The sequence below is a fragment of the Lynx canadensis genome, chromosome E1 (assembly GCF_007474595.2).
Source record: "Lynx canadensis isolate LIC74 chromosome E1, mLynCan4.pri.v2, whole genome shotgun sequence".
NCBI lineage: Eukaryota > Metazoa > Chordata > Mammalia > Carnivora > Felidae > Lynx > Lynx canadensis.
This window is the reverse complement of record NC_044316.2, coordinates 49,237,770-49,243,769: the sequence shown is the minus strand read 5'-3', so window position 1 is coordinate 49,243,769 and position 6,000 is coordinate 49,237,770. Positions and strand designations below refer to the sequence as shown.

At 43.0% G+C, this 6,000-nt stretch overlaps 1 protein-coding gene across 1 annotated transcript in view; it reads left to right on the top strand.

The window, feature by feature from the left end:
* The first annotated feature begins 1,540 nt into the window (after window positions 1–1,540).
* ABCA8 (ATP binding cassette subfamily A member 8) overlaps window positions 1,541–6,000 on the top strand; it is a 75,102-nt gene continuing 70,642 nt past the window's right edge. Inside the window, exon 1 of the mRNA XM_030296096.2 lies at window positions 1,541–2,005. The gene's annotated coding sequence lies outside the window, so the exon portion shown is untranslated. The remainder of the gene's footprint in view (window positions 2,006–6,000) is intronic.

Below are 6,000 nucleotides of genomic sequence, written 5' to 3'. Positions count from 1 at the left end.
TAGACTGTGTAAAGTTAAATGTGTCTTTTTTTTTCAATTTTTTTTTAACATTTATTTATTTTTGAGACAGAGAGAGACAGAGAATGAACAGGGGAGGGGCAGAGAGAGAGGGAGACACAGAAGCTGAAACAGGCTCCAGGCTCTGAGCTGTCAGCACAGAGCCCGACGCGGGGCTCGAACTCACGGACCGTGAGATCATGACCTGAGCCGAAGTCGGATGCTTAACCAACCAAGCCACCCAGGCGCCCCTAAATGTGTCTTTTATAATCCCTAGAGCAATCACTGAAATAAGTATACAAATATATGTAGTTTGCCATCGCAGTGGGTAAATTGGAAAACTAAAAATGTTCAGAGAAGACAAAAGAAGGCAGGAAATGGGAAACAGAAGGATGAAAGTCGGAGAAAACAAATAACAAAACGGCAGACCTGAATCCTAAAATAGTAGTAGTCAGATGAAATGTAACTGCTCTAAAGACACCCATTAAAAGACATACATTATCAGGTTGGAATTAAACAAACAAATGAACAAAAAGGACCTCACTTGAGCTAAAAGAAGGTCACTTCAAATATAATGATATAGATAATTGAAAATTAAAAAATGGGAAAAATATACCATGGAAACACTAATCAAAAGGAAGTGGGAATGGTCCTATTAAAAGCAGGCAAGGTAGACTTGAGAACACGGAAAGTCACCAGGAATGAAGATGGGCGTTATTACATAATGATAAAAAGCCAATTTGCAAGGAAGACATACCAGTCCTAACTATGTAGGCACCAAACGACAGCTTCAAAGCTCATGACACAAGACTAGTTAGACCCGAAAGGAAAAACGGAAGAGTCCACGATTGTTGTTAAAATCTTCAATACTCCTCTCTCAGTAATCAACAGACCTAATAAACAGAAAACCAACAAAAATATAGAAAAACTGAAAAACACCATCGACCTACTAGATCTCATAGATATTTATGTAATACCCCACTCAACAGTAGAACACACCTCTCTTCAAGTGCATAAGGAATATTCACCAAGATAAATCATATCCTGGGTCATAAAACAAGTCCTAACAAATTTGACATACACAGTAAATTTTCTGACCGCAGTAGAATTAAACTGGAAATCAGGGTGCCTGCGTGGCTCAGTCGGTTATGCGTCTGACTTCAGTTCAAGTCATGACCTCACAGGTTGTCAGTTCGAGCCCCGCGTCGGGCTCTGTGCTGACAGCTCAGAGCCTGGAGCCTGCTTCGGATTCTGTGTCTCCCTCTCTGTCTCTGCCCCTCCCCACTCCTGCGCTGTCTCTCAAAAATAAACATTAAAAAAAATTTAGAAACAAAAAAAGAATGAAACCAGAAATCAGTAAGCAAAAGATAATAGGAACATCTCCAGGCATTTGGAAATTAAACAACACACTTTGAGATGATTCACAGGTCAAAGAGTAAATCGCAAGGGAGACTAGAAATATTCTGAGCCGAATAAAAATGAGACACAGAGAAATGAAAACCCTGATTATCCAAGTGATGATGTCAATCAGGCAGCATAGAGCCGTGTAGAGAGGAGCTTTTCTCGGATTAAACGGTTGACTTTCCCTTCAAAGGCACTGCTTTAGATTTTGATATTAGTCCACAGTTATCTTGGCCATACCAGACGAAAGCTTAGAAATATCGGACCTCCTTGATAAGATTGCTCTTCCTAATATGATACGTCCAGGAAACAGAGTAAATGTTACTGCTCTACAGGAACTGGCTGAAAAGAAGTGAAAACACCCCAACAGTCCAAGAGAGATCATGTGAATGTGAGGTTTGGCAGGACCTGCGGGACTGAGGTCAGAACTTCTGAAGGCTGTCTTCGCAGGAACTTTTCACAGAAGTCAAACAGTTAAAGCAAATTGCAGAGAGGTGGTAGAGACCGGGGTGGGGGGGGGGGGGAAACATGTGAACTGTTTTCTTCTAAACAAGGACGTCAGTGGATAAAGTGTGATTCTGGATTCCTTGGTTCAGATTTCTCGAGAGTAAGTTGGTTTTATTTTTTCTGGTCTGTGACTTGTGTTTCGGGGTTTTCTTTCTTTCTTTTTTCTTTTCTCCTTATCACACATTTATAAATTTGGACGCTACCCCTCTGTGGGGAAATTATTTTGAAAATTAATGGGCTGTTTTGATGTTTTGAGTACTCCCTGTTTAACATGATGGAAGGGACGGCATTGAGTTAAAATACAAAGTTGTAAAAATCATACAACTCTTAATATGATTTTTAACCAGAAACTGAGTGTGGAAATAAGCTGAACTTTGCTTAACATGTTGATCGGGAAGAAGTAGGGATCTTGAGAACGGATTTGTAAACCTGAATTGTTTTTGAAGTGATGGTTCTTTGCTTTTATTGCATAATAATTTGGGGCTATTGTGGATAAACTGTTCCATGACTTTTAGACTGTTGACCAAAAGCATTTACAGAAATATTTTTATTGTCTCTGGCTCTGTGAGAATTTTGGAAGCAGAAGATGCTTTCTGTGCACACGGTGTGTTGAATCAAAATTGACTGCAGCATTTCCTTATCACAGTATTATTTCAAATGTGCATTACTTCTATAAACAGAGATTTCAAGCTGCTCTGGTATAAGCGTTTTGCCCTGAATTTAACAACCGTATAAAAGGAGGAAAACCGGAGCCCTTACAAAATGAAACTATCTACTGCATGTATAATGAGGAATTCATGTTATTGTTAGTCTTCTGATAAATTACAGAACATACGTGAATCGGGGCGGGGGGGGGGGGGGAGGGAAGTAGGCAATACTAATTTCCAATGGAAAATCTAAGGGATGGGAGCCACACTGACGTTTCCAGGCTGAACTGGGCTGCAGCTGATTCCACAGCGAGATCACTTTTTGGCCAGCTTACCCTCCTACGCAGCCATGCACAGTCCCCTTAAAAGTGTCCACACTGAATTCTCTGCACTAGGGACAGCCTATGGGATCCTCATTCTTGTTATCACTGGATACCTGACCTAATGCTTCCCCCAGCCCCCCCCCCCCCCGGAACTGTCTTCCTCCCATCACCTGCCATTCCCTGGGCTTTCTAACCTCTTCACCCAACCTGCTTCCACCTAGACTAGCCCCTCAGACTCAATAGCCTGATGTGTAGGGTTTAACCCCGGGGCTCTCTGAGGCTTTCTTGGCCTCCCATTGGAACTGGCTTCTGGACATCTTCTATGAGTTTGGTCTCTAGGAAATAGCACAGCCTTCAGCGTCGTCCCGTGGCATGAATGGAATGACAGCTTCGGGCAAAGGCACAACCATTCCTCATCACTGCGGAGAAGTTCATGGCAACCGTGTGGTTTCTGTCCCTGGCCGGCATGAGATGCACACGGGAGGAGGAAAATGCTTGCACCAAATTCAGGACTTAAGAGCCAAATTCAAGGTGGAGCCGCTGACTCTGTGTTCTCAAAAGTCTCGACTCATTCTCCCAAGTCACGTCCCTGGCATGCTTTCCAGAAAACTGATGATCATTCCAGAATATCTTTACTCTCTTTAATCCAGCTTAGATATACTGCTTGCTCCTACAGTGAGGACCTTTTGAAAGCCCTCAGTTTCCACGGTTTTCAGGAGAACCTCAGCAAATCGTATTTGTGTAGTATTGGCTGATTAGGGCTCTGGAACGATGTGGTATTACTATTATGCACTGAGAAGCTTCCTTCTGGGAGGTATTTTGGGTCACTGCAAAAAAAAAAAAAAAAAAAGCATAAATTTCCCTGCCTAATCCTCACCACCACCACTAGCTCTCACATATGCACACAGGTGCACACACACACGTACACGTTCATATATGCTCTTTGCCCAGGGGAACGGCCTGGTGTAATGCTATACTGTTCTCTGGTTGCTGGTAGGCTATGTCGGGAAGAATACTGCCCTCTGCAGGCAGTTTTAGGTAGAGTCCATGGGCTGTTCTCACAGTGAACTAGCCCACGTACAAGTCAGAGTCCTGGGTTCTTAATCTGGCTAAAGTCTATCCAAGCCTCGTTCAGGTGGAGTTTCTATCCCCCACCTCAAGAATAAGTTCAAATACATCACAGCCTTCCCATAGTAACCTTATGCAATCCATTGGCAGCTTTAATTAGCTCTGGGCGGCTAAACTCAATCCACTTTATGTATCCTTTAAATTATATGTATTCTTTATAGTAAAAATTGAACCAAATCTCTATAGCAGTAACCAGAATGATAGGGTTTGAAATTCAGCTGAGAGATAATTGTCTGGAAAGTCTCTGTTTGTAAGAGGGTCGTGATAATAAATGATGTGGAGTTTCCACTTGAAAAGGAAAGATATTTTCCTAGGAGAGTCCAAAAATTAGTAGTCATCATTAAAAGAATATAAATATCTTTTATATCTTTGGGACAGGAAAGGAAACATGGTGGGGGGGGGGGGGGGTACCTTGATAAATTTCAATAGAAGGTTATTGAGACAGGACTAGAAGCAGACAATAAAACACAATGGAAGATCATCCAAAATAAACACTCACACGTGACTAAATTCACCTCTTAAAAATATAGTGTCTACGAGTTTGAATTTCAAAAAAAAAAAAAAATGATGACTCCTTCCTACCTTAATCACACGTCTTAAAATTTAGCAAAAGGCTAAAATAAAGAGAAGGATAAAGCAACATGAGGCAAAATATTAAGCTAAAGAAACTTCATGTCCCTATGCTGCTCTCAGAAGTAAAAACAACCCACCGTTAAAATAAGAGTAGGGGCGCGCCTGGGGGGGCTCAGTCGGTTGAGCGTCTGACTTCAGCCCAGGTCACGATTTCACGGTTCGTGAGTTGAAGCCCCGCGTCGGGCTCTGTGCAGACAGCTCGGAGCCTGGAGCCTGCTTCGGATTCTGGGTCTCCCTCTCTCTCAGCCCCACCCCTGCTCATGCTCTGTCTCTCTCTGTCTCTCGAAAATAAATAAACATAAAAAAAATTAAAAAGATAAAATAAAAAGATCAATAGAGCAAGGTTTTATGCACCTAACCACTTAGCCTTTAAATGCACTGACTAGGGGCACCTCGGTGGTTCAGTCAGTTGAGCATCTGTCTGACTTGATTTTGACTCAGGTCATGATGCCGGGGCCAGGGAATTGAGCCCTGGGTCGGGCTCCACGTTCAACGCAGAGCCTGCTCAAGATTCTCTCTCTCTCTCTCTCTCTCTCTCTCTCCCTCCCTCCTTCTCCCCTCCCCCTGTCCCTCTCCCCCACTCACACTTGCTCTCTAAAATAAATAGGGGCGCCTGGGTGGCTCAGTCAATTAAGAATTGGACTTCGGTTCAGGTCATGATCCGACAGTCTGTGTGTTTGAGCCCCAGTTTGTATATTCAAGCCTGGGCTTTGTGCTGACAGCTCAGTTCCTGGAGCCTGCTTTCAATTTCAATTCTGTCTCCCTCTCTTTTTTTCTTAAACTTTTTAAAATATTTATTATATATTTTTAAGAGAGAAAGAGACAGAGCATGAGCTGGGTAGGGGCAGAGAGAGAGGGAGACACAGAATGTGAAGCAGGCTTCAGGCTCTGAGCTGTCAGCACAGAGCCCGACGCGGGGCTTGAACTCATGAATAATGAGATCATGACCTGAGCTTAAGACGCACGCTTAACCGACTGACTCACCCAGGCACCCCTGTCTCCCTCTCTTTCTCTCTGACCCTCCCTGCTTGTCCTCTCTCTCAAAAAAAAAATAAATAGGGGCGCCTGGGTGGCTCAGTCGGTTAAGCGTCCGACTTCAGCTCAGGTCACGATCTCGCGGTCCATGAGTTTGAGCCCCACATTGGGCTCTGGGCTGATGGCTCAGAGCCTGGAGCCTGCTTCCGATTCTGTGTCTCCCTCTCTCTCTGCCCCTCCCCCATTCATGCTCTGTCTCTCTCTGTCTCAAAAATAAATAAAACGTTAAAAAAATTTTTTAAATAAGTAAATAAATAAAAATATACAATTTTTTAAAAGTTTAATAAACAAAATAATAAATACACACAGTAAAAAGTAACAGAGGGGCA